A 21,543-nucleotide genomic window follows, 5' to 3' on the forward strand; every position below is an offset into this window, starting at 1 on the left:
AGGATGAGTGCTATGTCTTCTGTTTTAAAACAATTCCTCACAGTCAATATCCTACAAATAACCAATATGCTACATATATGCAAGAAATGAGTTGGTTCGCTGATTTTTTTAAAAAAAATCAATGTAATTTTAAATTCTTAGTATTTTAGGTAATCATTCTGTCTATAATACCATTGTACAAGTACTATTTTTAAAATATCATCATGCATCCTGATGTTCATTTTCACTAAAGGTCTGAAAAGGCCTTGCAAGTGGATTTAAAACCTGATGTGTGCTTTGGAAGCAAAATCAACTGTAGGTTGGCTACACTTTGGAAAGTATATGCAAGGATGTATTGCAGAAATTGTAAGTGAATTCTTCAAAGCAAAGGGAGAAAGGGAAAGATATACCCAACTGAATGCAGAGCTCCAAACAAAAGCAAGGAGAGACAAGAAGGCCTTCTTAAGTAAACAATGCAGAGAAATAGAGGAAAACAACATAATGAGAAAGACTAGAGATCTCATTAAGAAACTTAGAGAAACCACGGAAACATTTCATGCAAAGATGGGCACAATAAAGGACAGAAACAACAGGGATCACAGAAACAGAAGAGATTAAGAAGAGACTGGCAAGAATGCATGGAAGAACTATATAAGAAAGGTCCTAGTGATCCGGATAATCATGATGGTGTGATCACTCACCTAGAGCCAAACATCCTGGGGTGTGAAGTCAAGTGGGCCTTAGGAAGCATTACTACCAGCAAAGATAGTAGAGGTAATGGAATTCCAGCTGTGCTATTTCAAATCCTAAAAGGTGATGCTGTTAAAGTGCCACATTCGATATGCCAGCAAATTTGGAAAACTCAGCAGTGACCACAGGACTGGAAAAGGTCAGTTTTCATTCCAATCCCAAAGAAGGGCAATGCCAAAGAATGTTCAAACTACCATACAATTGTGCATATAATTTCACATGCTAGCAAGGTGATGTTCAAAATCCTTCATGCTAGGCTTCAGTAATACATGAACCAAGAACTTTCAGATGTACAAGCTGGATTTAGAAAAGGCAGAGGATCCAGAGATCAAATTGCTTGGATCACTGAAAAAGCAAGAGAGTTCCAGGAAAACATCTACTTCTGCTCTATTGACTATGCCAAAGCCTTTGGTTGTGTGGATCACAAAAACTGGAAAATTCTTAAAGAGGTGGGAATATCAGACCATTTTACCTGCCTCCTGAGAAACCTGCATGCAGGTCAAAAAGCAACAGTCAGAACCAGACATGGAACCACAGACTGGTTCACAATTGGAAAAGGAGTACATTAAGGTTGTATATGGTCACCCCACTTATTTAACTTACATGCAGAGTACATCATGTAAAATGCCAGGCTGGTAGAATCACAAGGTGAAATCAAGATTGCCAGGAGAAATATCAGTAACCTCAGATATACAGATAACACTCTAATGGCAGAAAGAGAAGAAGAACTAAAGAGCCTCTTGATGAAGGTGAAAGAGTGAGTGAAAAAGCTGATTTAAAACTCAACATTCAAAAAACTAAGATCAGGGCATCCATTTCCATCATTTCATGGCAAATAGGTAGGGAAAAAATGGAAACAATGACAGAGTTCATTTCCTTAGGCTCCAAAATTACTGCAGAAGGTGACTGCAGCCATGAAATTAAAGATGCTTGCTCCTTGAAAGGAAATTTATGACAAGTCTAGATAATGTACTAAAAAGCAGAAACATCACTTTGCCACCAAAGTCCATATAGTCAAAGTTGTGGTTTTTCTAGAAGTCACGTATGGATGTAAAGAAGGACCATAAAGAAGGCTGAGCACTGAAGAATTGATGCTTTTGAACTGTGGTGCTGAAGACGACTCTTGAGGGTCCCTTGGACAACAAAGAGATCAAACCAGTCAATCGTAAAGGAAGTCAACCGTGAATATTAATATGAAGAACTGAGGCTGAAGCTGAAATTCCAATACTTTGGCCACCAGATGCGAAGTTCTGACCCACTGGAAAAGACCCTGATGCTGGGAAAGACTGAAGACAGGAGGAGAAGGGGGCAACAGAGGATGAGATGGTGGATGGCATCATTGACTCTATGGACATGAGTTTGAGCAAACTCTGGGAGATAGTGAAGGACAGGGAAGCCTGGTGTGCTGCAGTCCATGGGGTCACAAAGAATCGGACAGGACTGAGCGACTGAACAACATTTAGAACTTTCATTAAAGTGTTTTTCTTTTTAGACACAGTCTTGTTTACAATAGCCATTTCAAAAGCTGCTACTCCTGGCTTAGAAAACAATGGTATAATATTTTCCCATCAATATTATTAAAAACATTTATCTCTGGAAAAGTTCTAAAAATTTCACTACAATGATAACTCAAATATTAAAGCAAATATAAAAATGACATTATATGATAGAATACCAAAGGATTAAAAAGGTTTAAAAATTCTTTGCAAGAGGGTATTTTAATTTCTGATTAAGCAAAATATAGTACAGTAGCCACTAGTCACATATGGCCTATCTAAATTTAAAGTAATTAAAGTTACATAAAACCTAAAATTCAGCTTCTTCATTGCACAAGCCATGTTTCAAGAGCTCAACAGACACATATGGCTGCTGGTTACCATACTGGACAGGGCAAATAGAGAACACAACCATCGTCACAGAAAGTTTCTACTGAATAATGATGGTCTTTGTTAGAGAGACCACTACCGATGAACTGATGTGGACAGATCAATTTATTTCTGTTAAGTCATTTTTCCTTTGGTATAGGAGGTTGAATTAAACCTCTCAAATTTAAATGATTTTCCTGGAAAATCCATATTATAATGTAACTAAAGTTGTGCCGTACGCACTGCAGTGTAGATTTTCTTTTTCCTCTTGTGACACGGAGAATGGAATTTTCAAAAATTCCATTTCCTCTAGATAAGGAATTATAACATCAGCTAGTTTTCCCTTTCAATTTCCATTTTTCTTTCTTTATAACAATCTGCTCTAACCCTGGTCTGCTTCAAGGTTTATCCAGCGGCAGCCTGACCTGTGTTTTGTGGCAAGGTGTTCCTAGTTGATGGATAGTGCAGTACTTCAGGCTTCCAACTCCACACTGGTGAAGTTCATAAGTAGCATTAAACAAAAACCTCACAGCCTAGCCAGGTTTTCAGACCAGGTGAAGGGTATGTCTAATTTAGTGGAGAAAAATGTTGGTGAGATCATCTCTGTTACTCATGCTTAGCAGTGAACCATGCAGCAGAACAAAGACAGAAATATAACAGTAACAGAAGTAAATACAAATAATATGAAAAACTCCCAAATCACAGGGCTAAACCAGCTGCTTTTAAACACAACTCCTGAAAACCTTGAGAGAAGTAACACATCTGTGTTTAAAAGACTGGTTAAACCATGTAGTTGATCCACGTGATAAGAAAGGAGGTCTGTAATTACACAAGCATACTTTTAAGTATTTTCATCAAAAAGTAAAGTGTAATGAATAATCACTTAGTATTAAAAATAGTTCGATTTTAAAAGTAGAAAGGTCATATATGAAAAACATAATAAAGTCCAGGTAAAGAAATACTTGATAGAATAATCCACTTATTTTAGAAATGAATCTTTCATGTTGTTGTGAAACTAAATTTCCATAGAAGATTCCATAGTTCCTAAAAAATTACTTAGCACCTTGAAATTAGCCACAGAATATACCTTAGCCTGGGGGCAAAAAAAGGAAGAATAAAAATGCTGAGCCAACCTCCCAAACCATTCTGCAAATAGATTTTTGTATTTTGGAAATTACACTTGCTTTCAAGAATCTTTGGGTCATTTAAATACTCAACATCTCTTTGCTCCCTTGCACACTTCCCAAGCAAGTCTAAAACCAAATAAACTGCTACAAATGTTTACCAACAAAATACCAATTTTCCAAGTCATTTTTCTTAATTTTTAAAACTTAAGAAGTTTTATTACAATTAGGTAACTACTCCTGGCAGAAGGCCTCTGAAATATTGTCTCCCAGACACTAATGGGTCTTTGAAAAGTTGGAAACTCTCAATTCATTAGGACTTTGAGTAGCTGTTTTGTACCTAAAAATGAGAATTGATGGAGAGGTTGTGACTAAACACATAATTTTATTAAATATGATCAAAACATAATGGTTTTGTTATGATGCACATAACAATCAAGAACCTGTTTCTTTTTAGCAAGCTCCTAAAAAGTGCCTCCCGTATAATTATTAAATAAAAACACTCACTTATTCAGTACTCAGCTAAGCTTTTAAACTCTGAATAAGAGAAGTACACAGTGAGAGAGGTACTTACATGGTTTCCTTGGATACTGGATGATGCCATTCAGGTCTATGTTTTTATCTGAAAGTGGTACCCTGTGGAGAAATGAGGCTTGGTGAGTGGCTGTTTATACATAGTAAGTAAATAAGAACTTTGTTTATTTTACAAAGCACTTTTGATTTTGACCTAGATTTATTTTTCTCGTCACACCCAACCCTTGTAAACGGCAATAATACAGGAGAACAGGTACTTTGCACAATTCTTTTTAACACCACTGAAGGAATCATAATTATTAAAGCAGAAACTCTGAATGCCATGGCTAAGCACATTACTCCTTGGGCTGCTTTATATATCTTGACCACTATATTGACGTCAGATGTATCAATGAATACTGCCTGACTCTTTCCTTTCCTTCTAAAAGAATTGTTCTTGAAGCATCAATAAAGAAGTGAATCTAAAAAATTCACATAAAGGATAAATGTCCTTACCGTAATCAAAGAGTAAGAGAACTCTAGCTTTAGCCCACTCCTAAACACCTCAGGGTTTCCTTAGCTGCCATTTTAAATATTGTAGTGGGATCCTCGAGTCCCAATCGTTTAAGTGCTATGAGCCTACAATTTTGACATTCAGTCTCTCAGAACTACATGTTTTCTAATTTTGGTAGCATGATTAATCCCTCCTATGTGATGAGTTTTAACCATCTAATATTTCTTTGGATCGAAAAGAACAAATGAGCTACAGCAAAGAATGGCAACTAACTTGAACGCGTCACACAATTTAATAACCCGAAATGAAGGAAGTGTGTGCTAGGTCTCCATTAAAAAGTTTCCAGCCACAATTAATTGAACAAAAACTCGTCTTGTTCCAGGATTATTCTTGGAAATGTAATTTTGAAGTCTATGTGAAATAAGGAAACTTACTTTTTACCATATGAAAGCAATCTCATTTTTTCAGGAATGATTTTTGGATAGACTTCCGATTTGACATTTTCCATTTGAACGAGCAGCGAAGGGGTTTGGAAGGGGTGGGGGAGGGCAGCAGTTCTGTGTTCTTTTGCCAGCTCTGACAAAGGTCTGGTTGTCAGTGATACCTTTACAGCTAAATTTACTCCAGAGTGACAGGAACAGGTGCACCTCGGCCTGCCAGACACTTGTGCACAGGGATCACGCATCTTACGGCTTGACGATCAAGGGGGGAAAGCCTGGGTCTTCATAGAAAAGGAGAGGAGACAAACGCAGCCCAAACTGGGGGGTTTCTCTTCAAAGCCAGCTGGTCTGGCTTTATTCTACAGGAATTTTTTTACCTGTCAGAGTTTGGACAACAAAGCCCTCAGCAGGTGCTGACGGGTACAACTTCCTGGAGAAGCAGAAAGGCGCTGGTGAGTTTCAATTGCCAAAATGTATTTTTTTAATCTCTAAAAGTTCATTTTGTTATCTTGGAAGAGGCACTGCTGAGGTACCTACGTTCAGAAAGCTGATGAGACCATTGGAATCAGAGCCAACTAACTCAACAGTGGGTTTTCCTGGCGTAGAAAGTAGGGCTGTTACCATTTGACAGTTTTTTAGAAGAAAGAACAAAGTTTTTTTATTTTTTAAAGAAAATACTTTATATTTTTAATGTTATTCTCGCTCATTACTCTCTTCAGTATCTGAAAGATGAAGAATTAATTATATATATGATACTAGACTATTCAAATAAATACATAAATATCATTTTGACACTTTTTAATCTAACTCTGTCATAATCTATTCATTCTAAATAAAATGTTATTTTTCAATAAATCTCCAAACTAAAATGTGAAATGGTACATGCTCTTTTCAAAAGTTTCATGGGCTAGAATATTTTATGTGTGCATGTGACAGGAATATGATTAGAGAGAATATGAAATTAATTTTATTTTTAATAAATTTTTAAAACATGTATTGCACAGAATATTTAACAAATAGAAGTGGCAACATTTTCTCATTACAAAGAGTTTCTTTAGAGGAAAGTCTTCAGAATAAACAATACACTACTAAAGCATGTTTTTACGTCACTGATTTCCAAAATTAGCACTTTTATATACTTGGTATTTTTACTTTGTGAATTCAAAACTTTAGGCAAAATTTTTTTTTCAGAATAGGATCTTAATTAATGCAAAATATGGAAAAATGAGACCACATGTTAGGACATATTTTTAAAAAGTGATTCTATTTCAAGGACTCATTCTTTTAACTATGCTTCACAGCATTTCTCTACAAATTGTTGTATTATAGCAAATTGAAAACATTTATTTAAGCATGTCAGGAGCTTAAAGCTAGGGACTATACATAGTAAACATATGAAACCACTTTAATAACCAAATTCCATATTTGCAAGCAACATGGACTAATGAATGTAAAAGATGCATGCATACATTTATCAAGAATGCTATAAATTATTATGCATAAAATCAATTTTCTGGGCTGTGGGGGGTAGAACTGGTGGTGCTTAAGAAGAGAAATGCTCCTACCAGTATAAATTAATACTATAAGACAACTGTTTTACTCTGATGATCCCATAAATAATTTTCAATCTATATGCTTAACACATTGTCACATAGTGGAAAAATAACAAGGTCTGATATTTTTTAATGACCACTATATCTAAAACAATATTCAGATCAATGATGACACAGGTATGTTACAAATTTATATGTATCATTCTCTTTCAAATTAATTTAATTGCTGTTTAATTATGAAATATGTGTGGTTTAAAAAACTACCAGAAATTATTCACCCCACCAAAAAAAGTAATGTTTTTAAAACATAATCTTATCTACATTTTAATGAAATGATATTTTGAAATCTCAAAACTCAGATCTGATTTTCATTATAAATTATTACATGTAGAATGTGGTTCAGAAAAGTAAAGTCCATTTTATTTTTTTTTTAATTCATGTATTTATTGTGGTTTCAAACTGCTCTTTTTATGTAATATTTTATCAACTTCATCATATTGATTTTGGCACCTGAGTAACCATGGTCACTGAAAATTTTAGATGACTTCATTAGCCTCTTAAAGAATGAATATGCATTTGATAAATTTTTTTTAATCTGCTCTGTTAAATCCTATATTCAAAAGAAAGGACTCAATTTGAAAGATGACTACTGCAAAACTGAACATATATTTTTAAGTCAACTTCAGAATTGTATTTATTAAACTTTTATATGCAATACAATTGGCTATAATTATAATAATATTTGTCATTAACACTAAGTACAAGCAACACAAAAACTTATTCCAAATTATTTTTTATGACTTTAGTGAATTATTTAAGTGTGACTGAACCTATGAGAAACATTGTTAGGTATAGCCCAAATATTTCTACATAACTAAAATTTATCATTTTAACCCTGCCCTAAATTATTGGCTTAACCTAAAATTCTATGATAAATTCTTTTAATTATAAGAAAAAGTTTTAACTCCTAGTTCAACATGCAACTACATGTTTGTCCTTTCTGATAAACCTTCAACTTTCATGTCAGAAAAATACCTATGCCAACTCCCCACAATGTATGGGGATGGTTTCTTTTAATCAGTCTTAGAAACTTGGCTTAAAGTTGCAATGACTCATATATGCCCTAAAACTTTAATTTTAAAATACATGCACTTTAAGCATTATTTGCAATACATCTTTGTATCTTAAGGACAGTTTTTAGTGGAGAAAAAATAATTATTTTCCCCTTTCAGAAAGACATTTGAAAAACATTTTGTTTACCTTATATGGTCACAGGGAAAATCTTGGTTCTCCAAGCAAATAACTTCAATAAGTCATATTCTGAATATCAATCTATTTAATTACAGGACAAAGAAGTTTTCAGCTAAAATGGTTTACTTGGAAGTATTTAAAGAAACAAAAATACTTTGGCAGCTTTATATGTATCTCCTCATTGACCAGCCACCTGACTGACAACTGTCAACTGTCTGTGGGCCAAATGTAACCCAGTAAAGATAAAAATTACATATTACTCATCCCTGTTGATATTACCTGGTGCCAGTAGGTTTTCCAATAGGAATAACTAGACTGTAGATATAAAGAAGTAAAAGAGGAATCATTTTAATTGCTTACCACGGCTCCTTTGTCACTAACTTGTTCCCCCTTCTTTTTCTTATTTATTCCACTTCTCTCAATGGCCAAGTATCACATCCACAGAGTTCATTTTCTTAAGGAAACTTCAGATGTATGTAACAAGTATGTGTCCATGAATAAACTGAGCAGCGAGGTAATAATGGCCATGCATTTCTTTCAATCAATCTTCTTTTAAGCTCATGAAATCTTTGAGTCTTTGAAGCTTTCAACTACTCATTTTAAAGAAAATGAAACAGAAGCACAAAAATGAAATTTATCCAAGGTCACCAACCTTGAGGATGTAGATGTAGACTTGGGTCTGTCTCATAACTTCATATCCAGTGATTTTTGTTTTCTTCTGTTAGACTTAAACATGTGGACTGTCAAACTATAAGTTTAAAAAGTATACATGAAAAATTAATGTGACTTACATTCCTTTGGAGAACCATTTTCAGTTACCAAATTTAATACCTTACGCGAGAGATACAGTTTTATCAGAGCATATTAAAATGTAGTTTAATAAAATAGCATAAACACATTAAAATATCTATGGTATAAATTCTTTTTTAGATTCTCTTTATTATTTAAATTGATTTCTAAACTGAAAATGTTTATGGTGCTTATGAAAAAGCAGAAGTAAAATATAATCAATCAATGGCAGCATAAATGTTGAGAAGGTGAATGTAGAAACGAAAAGTTCAGGTTGAAAATTTCTTATGTATTAGGGGATAATTAAAAATACCAAATATAATAAAGAATAAGCATTTGTATAATAGAATACTCAAGAGAAGAATATATTAAATGGTTCACATAACTGACTCAACAACTGACTAGATGGTGTGTGTATATGTGTGTTAATTACTAAACTTCTCTGGACCCAAGAGGCCTCATCAGCAAGTGTTTTCTAACAGCTAAGAAATTCTATAACTCAATAATCCTGTATTAACATGAGTGTTTTGTATTTATTCATATAATTATATTAATAAAAAGTAATATTGCTATGAGTTTTTATAATGCTGCACAATACACTGATTCACAGACATGAGGATATAGTCAAATGTTTTCTGACCCTTCAGAATAGAAATTGTTTAGAATATATCTACCATGTTCTAAATATAAAATAATTTATGTTAACCCTGGGCTTTGAAGAAATATTTACCTTTGAGAAGTGTCTGCTTTAAAATCCACACACGGAAATGAATTTTTTTTAAAAGGAGTTGTGGGTGGGGGGGGACTTAAAACATTGATATCAGATATGGGAGGAAACTGTGGACAGGGTTTTCCTGCAAGGAATTAGTCTAAAATAATCTCCAACAGCTCTATGATACCATTTAGCAACTAAATTATATATCTAAATTTACAAATGAATCTGCTTATTCTATTACATTTAGTCCAAATCAACATTAGTCATTAATCAGCAAACCATTTAACAATAGGCAATAACAGTATGCAAATCAATTGCAAGCAAAATAATCAGTAAATAATATCCATTCCTAAGAATTGGGAAAGACAAGGGTGTCAAAGCAAAATATGCAAAATCCCTAGACTTTCAAATGAATTATCATTCCCCTGCATCTCAAAGGGCTGTTAGTAAGGGTGATAGATTATCCCTCGTCTGCCTTTTAAGGATCATAAATGTTTTCTCCTTAGAGCTGAAGACTGTTGTCCACCCAGAGTAGAAGCAGGCAGCTGAGCTGTCTCTGTTTCACTGCTTAGTAATTTTGTAATTGGAATGGATGAGACTCTTCGCTGGGCTATGTGTAAATCGCAGGAAAGGAAGTTTTAGTTTTTAAACAGAAGGGGTTTCCTCTGCTGCACATCCCAAAAGGATTCTAGGCCATATTGGTGGGTTCCTGTTGGCAATGGCTTGCCCTGCCCTCTCCCTATTGCTGTAAGTAGCCCACAATTTCAGCATTCCAAATAATTAAAACACCAATATTAACCTATGAAATCAGCAGGCAAAACAAAATCACTTTGTAATACACTACTGTTCAGTTGGCTATATTTTTCCCACTTGGGTACTCTGGTAACAAAACATGCAAGGTCTTACCCAGGGATGATATTATCACACATAGCTTTGAATTTTTCAGTGTGTTCTATAGGCCTGAGCTGACACAAAGGACTTAATGTTCATTTAACGTTTACAGTTTTATAAAATGGGACCCTTTTTTTCCTATTCTTTTTTTGTAATTGAAGTATAGTTGACTTACAATGTTCTGTTAATTACAAGTGTACAGCAAAGTGATTCAGTTATACATACATATATATACATATATGTATATTCTTTGAAAAAGAATCTGAAAGATTCTTTTCCATTATAGGTTACAACAAGAAACTGAATATAGTTCCCTGTGCTATGCAATAGGGAGACTTTTTTTAATGGAAAAAAAAATGTAAGCCAGCACATGAATATGTCTGTTTGTGTCAGAAAAACACTGGTACAAGAAACAGGCATGGTAGAGGCCCCCCCTCTAATCTGAAGTGTTAAAAATATCTATGTCCAAGAGAGGCTAATGGCAGCAGCTGGGTATGGAGAGAAGTTAAAAGCCTGGGAATGTGGATCCCTGTGTGGCCTCGGAAGCCATTGTTGTAAAGGTTTCTCCTGATGGCTCGGCAGACAGAGGTAATTAGGAGGAAGTAAGGGACATTTGTATTGATTGCAAGCTTCTTTCAGGAAAAGTCACATTTCTTACATGATCAAGAACAACGCTGGCCCTGGGCATAGGGAATCTGGGCTTACAGCAGCTGGTGGTCACTGAAGCAGGCATGTGTTTGCCAGCCAGTTGTCACTAAAGGTAGAGGTTCCTGGAGCCAGAACTCATTTTACCAGTTTTGCTGAGATTCTGGGATCCCAAGAACATACTCCACCCAAGAAAAATAAGCACTTCCCCTTCGATAAGTAAAGATGAAGAAGTGTACAGAAAATTAGGAAAATTAGGTCCACATATGGTTCAGTCCATTCTAAAGGAGATCAGTCCCTGGGTGTTCTTTGGAAGGAATGATGCTAAAGCTGAAACTCCAGTACTTTGGCCACCTCATGCGAAGAGTTGACTCATTGGAAAAGACTCTGATGCTGGGAGGGATTGGGGGCAGGAGGAGAAGGGGACAACAGAGGATGAGATGGCTGGATGGCATCACAGACTCGATGGACGTGAGTTTGAGTGAACTCCAGGAGTTGGTGATGGACAGGGAGGCCTGGAATGCTGCGATTTATGGGGTCGCAAAGAGTCGGACACGACTGAGCGACTGAACTGAACTGAGCTGAATGGCTCAACCAATTTTCTAACTAACATGGGTAGAATACATGTGGCATGTTTTTTTCATTTGTTTATAATATGAACCAAGACAGGTGATGGAAAAAATCGGTACCATTTTGAACTCTCATTCTTACTATTTTGAAAGGCATTCACTAACTTAGAAAGTTTCATAAAATTTAAGTTGGGAGGCCAGAAATGAATAATAGAGAAAAGGTAAGATTATAGGATTAGGTCTTTGCAGATTTTATGCTCACCCCTACATTCAAGCAGTCCCTGGAGAAGGAAATGGCAACCCACTCCAATATTCTTGCCTGGAAAATTTCATGGACAGAGGAGCCTGAAGGGCTACAGCCCATGGGGTCACAAAGAGTCAGACACGACTGAGCACGCATGCACATTCAAGCAGTAGATTGCAAACAAAATGTACATAAGAGATACTGGAGGAGCTAGTTAAAACGCTGATTCCTGTGATTGAGGCCTTGTGGGCCTGAAGTGGGGCCCAGAAATCTGGGCATTCTGCTAAGCTGTTCTCTGTACTAAATTGTTCAGTCCTTACCACAGCCTTCTCTTCTTAAAGAGGGTCAATTCTCCTGCTCAATGGTAGCAGAAAAACTAGAACTTAGGGATCTCAAGACCTGAATGATCAAAGTGAACACATGGAAACAGGTACAGATGTTACACGCACATTGTTATTTACTATCTGATATAATTGTGCTTAAAAAGTTTAATTATTTTTATGTGCATTGGCAAATGATGAAATTTAGAATCCCATGGACGGAGGAGCCTCGTAGGCTGCAGTCCATGGGGTCGCTGAGGGTCGGACATGACTGAACGGCTTCACTTTCACTTTTCACTTTCATGCATTGGAGAAGGAAATGGCAACCCACTCCAGTGTTCTTGCCTGGAGAATCCCAGGGACGGGGGAGCCTGGTGGGCTGCCGTCTATGGGGTTGCAGAGTCGGACACGACTGAAGTGACTCAGCAGCAGCAGCAGTGAATAAGCCCAAAGTCATTCTCAAGTTCTACTTAAGTTTCAGGCACTTGATAGTATAGCTTGAAATATGAAAAATGGCTTGAACTAACTCTTCAGGAAAGTCATAAACAGCACAGACAGTGGTTATTATAAATGTGTAGGCACAGACATTCAAGTTTTGGAATACTCAGTTAATCACCACTGACCTACGAAGTTTAACAGTTTACAGCCTAGCTATAATGTAAGGAAACCACAAGCTTTATTCTCCCGTGTGTGTGTCATTTTTTTTGCCATCGGCTACACCAACCAGAACCTCAGAGCTACATAAGAGTGAGGTGAGGACGTGTGGATGGATGAACACAAATACTAGATAAACAAGATAAGCATGTGATTTATTTGCTGTGAGTTAATCATCATTGTAATCAAAGAGCAATTATAGTGATTAATAAAAATAATCATAGAAATTCTTCTATGACCATATTGCCTATCGTATACATCACAGGTTGTTTAGGAAATATGCAGCTTTGTTAGCAGTATTTTATTTTGGAGTGATTCAGATAAATAGAACATATTATTAATGAAATCCTATGGTTCTGAAACAAAAAATGCAGTTTTCCAAAGCAATGAAAAAAATCTGATTAATAGCCAGCCATGGTAGGACGCTTTACTGAGTTTACAACTGAAAATAAAAAACAAACAGCTGACAATAAAAAGATGGAGCAGAAAAGATGAAGGAAAGACAAAAGGAAAGAGAGAAAGGGAAGGAAATGTAAAAAATGGGAGTATATCTATCAATTGGCTATTTAGTCATTCTTAAAGGAGCCAAAAGGAACACAAAAATTGTAGAATGTTTCTTGTTGCTGCTGCTAAGTTGCTTCAGTCGTGTCCGACTCTGTGCGACCCCACAGACGGCAGCCCACCAGGCTCCCCCATCCCTGGGATTCTCCAGGCAAGAACACTGGAGTGGGTTGCCATTTCCTTCTCCAATGCATGGAAGGGAAAAGTGAAAGTGAAGTCGCTCAGTCGTGTCTGACTCTTCGCGACCCCAGGGACTGCAGCCTACCAGGCTCCTCAGTCCATGGGATTTTCCAGGCAAGAGTACTGGAGTGGGGTGCCATTGCCTTTTTCAAGAATGTTTCTTAGTGCCCCACTTTAAGTAGTGTTAAAAATCTTTTACTTAGAATATTTTGTTTCTGAATAAAGTGATCTGATTTGATATGGATGTTCCATGTTTACAGGTTTAGTGCTATACAAGGTTGAGAAATATTTAATTTACGTGCCCCACCTCTGCACATAGTAAGAGGCTTTATCAGGGATTTTGTAGAGGAGAGAAAGGGCAGAATGCATTTTCCCCTCCAACCTTGTACCTCTCCCCAACCCTACCAAATTCTTCCCTTCATCCAGGAAGCAGCACTATTCTTAACACAGAGTTCTTATATCTCCTTCAAGATGTTCCTGGAAGAATACTCACTAATTACACCTCTGGGAGCTGTTGGAGTGGGAACAAAAGGGAGTGCACACAGGGTGAGACTGAGGAACCACAGAGTAGGCTGTGGCCACGGCACACGCAGCAACCGTGTACAAAGAGGGGACAGAAGAGGTGAGCGGAGCAGCAGGAACCAGAGAGTGCTGTTTTTTTATTTTAAATAGTAAGCAGGCAAATTCTCAAGCATCAAGATATTCTGCTGACAGACAACGTGTTTTTCAATTCCAACCTTTTCAAAAACAGTAAAATTTCTTCCTCAAGTGAGAGCCAGGCTGCCCACTGACCTGCACTCAGGACACGTCTCTGTCAGCAAACAAACGGGAGACGTACTCAGAGTCTCCTCCCCGAAGCATCTCCAGACCAACACGGCAGGGCATCTGTGGAATCTCAGTCATCATGGATACTCCTTTGGATTTTGAACCTTTTGCAGAAAACTCTGGAAGAGAAGTTCATTGAAAGGAGTAGCAAGGCATTGTTACTGCGTCACCGAGGGAGTGGGGTTGGAGTGCCTGGCTCCTCTGGTAGACCAGAGGCCAGGAGAATCCTGGAGGCTTCTGAGGAAAGGAAAGGACCTCGTGGGTCACATCAGGGAGAGGCCGTGAGGAGATAGGGGCGCTCAATAAAGAGCTATTATTGATTTTAAGCAGTGCTGCTGGGTGAGCGAAGCATGCCAGAGGGCAAAGGAGGACAGGCTGAAGGTGAGTAGAGGGAAGCAGGGAGACAGAGACAAGTCTCAGCAGCCTCACCAATTGCCTACACCACGCAGAGAGTATTGATCTGAAAGGACTTAAAAATTCAGCTTGAACAGGAAGCATATCTATAATAAATATAGTAATATTGCTATGCTATGCTATGCTAAGTCGCTTCAATCGTGGCGACTCTGTGCGACCCCATAGACGGCAGCCCACCAGGCTCCGTCGTCCCTGGGATTCTCCAGGCAAGAATACTGGAGTGGGTTGCCATTTCCTTCTCCAATGCAGGAAAGTGAAAAGTGAAAGTGAAGTCGCTCAGCTGTGTCCGACTCTTAGTGACCCCATGGACTGCAGCCTACCAGGCTCCTCTGTCCATGGGATTTTCCAGGCAAGAGTATGCTATACTTAATAGCATAATATTCTACATATTTATGCTAAGTTTCCTTAAATTGCAGAGTAAGATCATGTCATCAATAAGCAATTTAGAAGATGTCTGATTATTCTGATGTAGCCTTGGTGGTGGTGGTGGTTTAGTTGCTAAGTTGTGTCCAACTCTTGCAACCTCATGGACTGTAGCCCGCCAGGCTCCTCTGCCCATGGGATTTTCCAGGCAAGAATACTGAAGTGGATTGTCATTTCCTTCTCCAGGGGATCTTCCCAACCTAGGAATCGAACCCAGGTCTCCTGCATTGCAGGCAGATTCTTTACCAACTAAGCTATGAGAGAAGCTCGATGTAGCCTTACTCTGGGCAAATGGATATATATCTCCATAAGTCTGCTAAAGTCAAGTATGAATACAAAATAAAAGTCTCCAAGAAGAATATTACATGGAACACTGATGAGGATAATATAAATTGGTCATCCCAAAACATCAGACTTCTTGATATAATGTATATTGGTTTGATCAACATATGGTCATAAATACGTTTTATGCATGTGTGCTAAGTCACTTCAGTTGTGTTGAACTCTTTCTGACCCCATGGACTGTAGCCTGTCAGTCTCCTCTGTCCATGGGATTCTCCAGGCAAGAACAGTGGAGGGGGTTGCCATGCCCTCCTCCCTGGGATCTTTCCCACCCAGAGACTGAAGCCCGCATCTCTTATGTCTCTGCATTGGAAACAGGTTCTTTATCACTAGCGCCACCTGGGAAGCCCAAATAGGTTCTATATTTATTTCAAATATGAAATGCTCTAATATGAAATAAAATTGCTTTGAAACATGGAAGCTGAAAGAAAAGAAGTGGTCTTCTAAAATTTTAAGATAACAGACACTGAGATGTTTTTCAGGAATATGGATAGCCCATAAAAGTGAACAGTATAACGATAGCTAACATTTATTGAGCATTTTCTATATGCCAAGCACTAAGTGGTTACAGAAAACCAATTTCATGTACTCTTGTCAGCAAAATTCCCTCTTCCCATCTAGGAAGTTCCCATCACTTTCCCCATTTCACAATGAGGACATTTAGAAAATTAAGGTCAGATGGTTACTCAGTGTCTGAGCCTGGATTCTAACCCAGGGTCTCTGATTTACCCTTTCCTGTCATACATTCTCCGAAAAGGTATTTCCCATAATGTTCATACATTGATGCACAACTTTTCATTAGTGAAGCTGACTTTTTAAAAAAATGATCAGATCTTTCCTGAGTGTTACTCACCAAAATGTCTCCTTAAAGGCTATACCACATTTATATAAGGGACACCCTTGAAATTTCCCTTTTGTATCTGCGATTAGTGTCAATTTAGGACACCAATATCATATATCAAATAACCTGGTGCTTTATAATCATATCATAGTTTCTATCAAGCACCTTGTTCATTACATTTGGTTTGGATTTAGTTTCAGCAACAAATTCATCCTTAATGATAATGATTTGCTAACAATCAGACTGTTAAGACTGCAGAGCAAATTCCTAAGGATATTTCTGTTGAGCCTTCATCACTGAAATAAGCAAATAACCTCCTAAGGCATCTATCTTGAAGAGGATGACACAGGGTTAGATACATATTTGTAAAATATTTTCTGGTTGGGAAAAAGTGTCAATTATATCATGCCCTGCTCTCATCATCCCTATAAGTGAGCAAAGGTTTATGAGTATAATGAAGCAGTAAGCACTGTGAAAGTGAAAGTGAAGTCGCTCAGTTGTGTCCGACTCTTTGCGACCCCATGGACGGTAACCTACCAGGCTCCGCAGTCCATGGGATTTTCCAGGCAAGAATACTGGAGTGGGCTGCCATTTCCTTCTCCAGGGGATCTTCCCAACCCAGGGATCGAACCCGTGTCTCCTGTACTGCAGATAGACAGACGCTTTACCGTCTAAGCCACTAGGGAAGCCCTATTGGGCTTATAATAGAAAGACATCTATTGGAAACAAACCAACATAGTTTCACGTCCTTTGTCTGGCACTTAAGAGTTATGAGACTTGGGGCAAGTAACATTACCTCTCTAAGCTTCAGTTTTAAACATGTATAAAATGGGAGAATAGTAGTACCTTCTAAGAAACTGTTATTTAGATAAAAAGAAAAAGTTTATAAAGGAGTTAATTCAGTATTGATCCAAAACTGATAAGTAATGAATGGTCATTATGCACTGTGAACTTATTTCAACCCACATTCTAAGTGAAAGTTGCTCATTTGTGTCCGACTCTTCGAGACCCTATGGACTACACAGTCCATGGAATTCTCCAGGCCAGAATACTGGAGTGGGTAGCCTTTCCCTTCTCCAGGGGATCTTCCCAACCCAGAGATTGAACCAGGGTCTCCTGCATTATGGGCAGATTCTTTACCAACTGAGCTATTAGGGAAGCCCCACCCACATTCTAAACAGATAGTAATATTTTTGTACATATACTACAAATACATTTGTATTACAAATCTGAATATTATTGATATAGAAATATTTAGCTACAAATTCATTTTAAAAATTTTCAATAAGATATTAGACCTCTTTGGTTTGGATCTTTGACTCAATGAACTAGTTGTTGTTATTTAGTGACTAAGTCATGTCCGACTCTTTCTGCGACTCTGTAGCCTGTAAGGCTCCTATGTGCATGAGATTTCCCAGCCAAGAATACTGGAGTGGGTTGCCATTTTCTCCTCCAGGGGATCTTCCAGACCCAGGGATTGAACACATGTCTCTTGCACTGGCAGGCAGATTCTTTACCACTGAGCCACCGGAAACTAGTGAGTCCCAGTGAACTAGTATCCACTGGTAAAAACAAACTGGTTTTAATCACTAACTTAAATTTCAAAGTTTTATTGCATTTTACTTTCAGTTCTCATCATATGCCAAAATAGAGAGATTGCATCCCAAATAACGCAAATTAATTCTTTCTCTAGTAAACTGAAATATAGATTTAATATGCAACTTTTTGTTTTTAAATCTACTGAGTATTGCAAACATATATATCTATGCATGATCTTGCATTCTTGAAAAAATACAATTTTATAGTTTGGTTTGGTTTGAAATTTTAGCTTATAAATGAAATATTTTAGAAATAATTTTTTAAGTTTCCAGCTAAGTAAAAAACCATCATTCAGAAAATTATCTAGAGAGAGGAAACAAGGTACTGTGGTAGCTTTATTCTGTCCTTTCAAGAATCTTTCCCCTTAACTTGGTGTTCTTGATGAGGACAGCTAACATGAATACCAGATATAAACTGTGTATTAATGATCTTTAGTCTGTTTTTTTCCTGTAGTCCATATTTATACCTATCATGACATCAATAGGAATCATACACATCCCAAGTGGGACTTTATTAAACAAACAAAAAATGCAAAATGCTATGGTTTCTGTTTTTCAAGAAGTGGAAAACAGTCTCCTAGATACAGCTGTAAAGTTGATCATGAGTCCAACAGGGAACTACTTCGAGTAGTTCTTCTACTTGAATAGAAGGCACCATTAGACATTCCACGGGCTCCTCCTTCCCGGCAGGCCTCCACCCAGCCCTGCTGCCATAGATGGCCATCAGACATTTGGAATGACCTCAGGAGATAATCTGAGCAGGCTCTGCCCTGAAGAATTCAAGCTAGTGGGAGACCGAAGATATCAATGTTTTCTTGGCTGACAATAGCATAAAAAGGTCAACCAGGGTGAACAGAGGATGGACTTGGAGTTTCCAGTGCCTTTTCAACAACCAAGCCGCTAACAAGCATAAGGAAGCATCTCTCAGGATGCCTGTGAAAGGGAAATAAAGCCACCTACAGCCGCTGAGTCAGGAACTTTTAGGATTAAAAAGATCTCTATCTCTTAAAGGCAAAATTCACAAACAGAGCTTATCCAGAACTAATCCTCAGCCTTATGACAACCTACTTCTCCAACTTTTTCTAGTGCGACTACCCGGGATGGGTGAAAATGAAACTCAATGGTGGAGAAGTAAAAATTCTTTGCTGGAGAATAAGAATGGCTAACTTTTACTGTAGTTGACCACTTTCCCAGCTCTGTGCTTCACACTGAATTTCTTGCTGAATGCTCGTAACAAAGTTTTGAGGGTAGCACTTTCTGTTCTATATTTTATCCATGAGGAAACTGAGGCAAAGGGTAGTTCAATAAGTTGTGTATAACTATACAGTTCCCATAGGATAGAGCCAATTATCTTTTGGTCACATATATTCTCCCTAGCCAGACTAGCCTTTTCAGTAAGTCAGCCATGGAGAGGTTGAAGTTTCTAGCACACTGCAAGCACTTAAAGAATTCACAAGATTTTCTCTTAGGCTATCAGATTTCAGGAGACTAGGAAGAACGCTTTCTACCATGAACCACATGCAAATGGTAAATTAATAAAAGAAGTAAGACAACAATTCAAATACACATCAGCTCAGGAGAAATTCAAGCTTTAAAAAACATTTTGTTATTTTTTAAAAATTAGCTATCACTCATGAGTACTCATCTGAAATCTTAGGGGTCCTTCCGTTCAGTTTAGTTGCTCAGTCGTGTCCAACTCTTTGAGACCCCATGAACCACAGCACACCAGGCCTCCCTGTCTATCACCAACTCCCAGAGCTTACTCAAACTCACGTCCATTGAGTCGGTGATGCCATCTAACCATCTCATCCTGTCATCCCCTTCTCCTCCTGCCTTCAATCTTTACCAACATCAGAGTCTTTTCAAATGAGTCAGCTTAACTTAAAAGGTAATTACCATAAACGACCAAAATTAATACCAACATTTCACCCTGAAATAACAGTAAGAAACATAGGGGATAATCATGGCAAAACCAACCAACCAAAGCAATGAAGTTAGAAAGTTTGTGCTTTGCCTCTAAATCTGTATGATGTTTTGTCTTCCATCTCTCAAATACTGTAATTTGTAATTAGGTTTTGTTCATGTTACATACACTTCAAATCAAATGCCATGCTAGTGATATGAGTCTAAGACATAATCAATGTATTTGATAATACCCTCATTGAATGAGAAAGATTATGCTTTGCTAACAATTCTCACTTTATATCATATCTTCTTCCCTGACCTTAAGAGTGCTTTTAGCTATTACTTTAAAAAGATAATTCCATTTCTTCAGAATTTTTAAGTACAACTAATCACAATGTTATACCAATTAGCCTCTTTAAAAAAGCATTATATGTAATCCCTGACACTGCCAATAATACATTTTTAGCTTGAGAGATAGTGTTATTCCCTACTTACTCTCACACACTTTATTCTTTATTAAATGGAATTTCTTCTTGGAACAATACTTAGAAATATTTTGCTCTTGTAAAAGGGTATTCGTGTCTAAAATCCTCCATCAGGTCACCATTCTGTCGAGTTAATTTGCCTCACCAACTCCAGGCAATGGGCCTGGTCTGGCAGAAAGTGTACTATACCTTGTCAGGTGACCTTATCTTCTTTCCAAATTGATGTCATGATTTGGGGGCACACATCTACCTTCCCTTCTCTGTAAAAAATTACTGTTAAGTGTTTCCTAAGACCTCTTTCAGCAGGAAGATACTGAAACTCTGACTTTACAACTTTTCACACTAGTGCCAAGAAACACAAATGCCAAGAGTGTCCTAAAATCTGACTTGTGTCATAAAGCAGGTTCTTTCTTTTACCAATATTCATTTAAAACTCTACAGCCGCACATTCCAACAGAACTTTAGGTACTGATGGAAACGGTCAACCTCTGGCAGTCAAGTAGGGTAGCCACTAGTGAGCACCCAAAATGTGACTAGTGTATCTGAAGAGCTGATTTTAAATTTTATATAAGTTTAATTAACTGAAAGAACCCCATGCGCCCGGGGCTGCCATATTGGTGGCCGCTTATAGCTTCAAGGGCGTGACAAGACAAACATTCTACACCTTTGATTGACACAGCCAGGCACTCCACCATGACTTTGGAGCACGTTATCTTCCCAGAGCTCCACGGACAGATCAAAACACAGCACAGGTATTTCCATTTCGTGATGATAATTAGCCAAGCGATCCCCGCACGGTTCTCACGTGCAAACCAGTAAAGAGAGAAGAAAGGGGGAAGAACATTTAGGGGGTTTTGTGTTTGCGTTTTCTCCCTCGTATCCCATTTCTCCTTGTAGCTAGCTGGTGGCCTTTCTCTGGCCAAGATGCGAACGCATGCACTGAGGCAGCTTCCCTGCTAAAGCCAATGGTTGGTTGTTCATCTTTTAAAACGGTCCTTTGGACCCCCGAGAACGTGAGCTTAAAAAAAAAAAAAAATCCACCTCGGGGACCCCGTCCTTTTCCTGTCTGCGTGCCAGGTGAGAAAGCAGGCGGGGCTGCCGCGGGAACCGGGCGGCGGCCCGACCGGCGCGCACCACGCGGTCGCTCTCCCGG

At 37.8% G+C, this 21,543-nt stretch overlaps 1 protein-coding gene across 14 annotated transcripts in view; it reads left to right on the forward strand.

Moving 5' to 3' along the window:
• Positions 1-5,440: 5,440 nt before the first annotated feature.
• MEF2C (myocyte enhancer factor 2C) overlaps positions 5,441-21,543 on the forward strand; it is a 178,286-nt gene continuing 162,183 nt past the window's right edge. For 3 of the 14 annotated variants that reach the window (XM_044947313.2, XM_044947319.2, XM_044947321.2), the window contains exon 1: positions 5,441-5,637. The gene's annotated coding sequence lies outside the window, so the exon portion shown is untranslated. Of the gene's footprint in view, positions 5,638-21,299; positions 21,468-21,543 lie in introns of those variants that run through there. The other 11 variants (XM_025292231.3, XM_044947316.2, XM_025292232.3 and 8 more) reach the window with 8 other exon arrangements.

Source organism: Bubalus bubalis, chromosome 9 (assembly GCF_019923935.1).
Source record: "Bubalus bubalis isolate 160015118507 breed Murrah chromosome 9, NDDB_SH_1, whole genome shotgun sequence".
Taxonomy (NCBI): domain Eukaryota; kingdom Metazoa; phylum Chordata; class Mammalia; order Artiodactyla; family Bovidae; genus Bubalus; species Bubalus bubalis.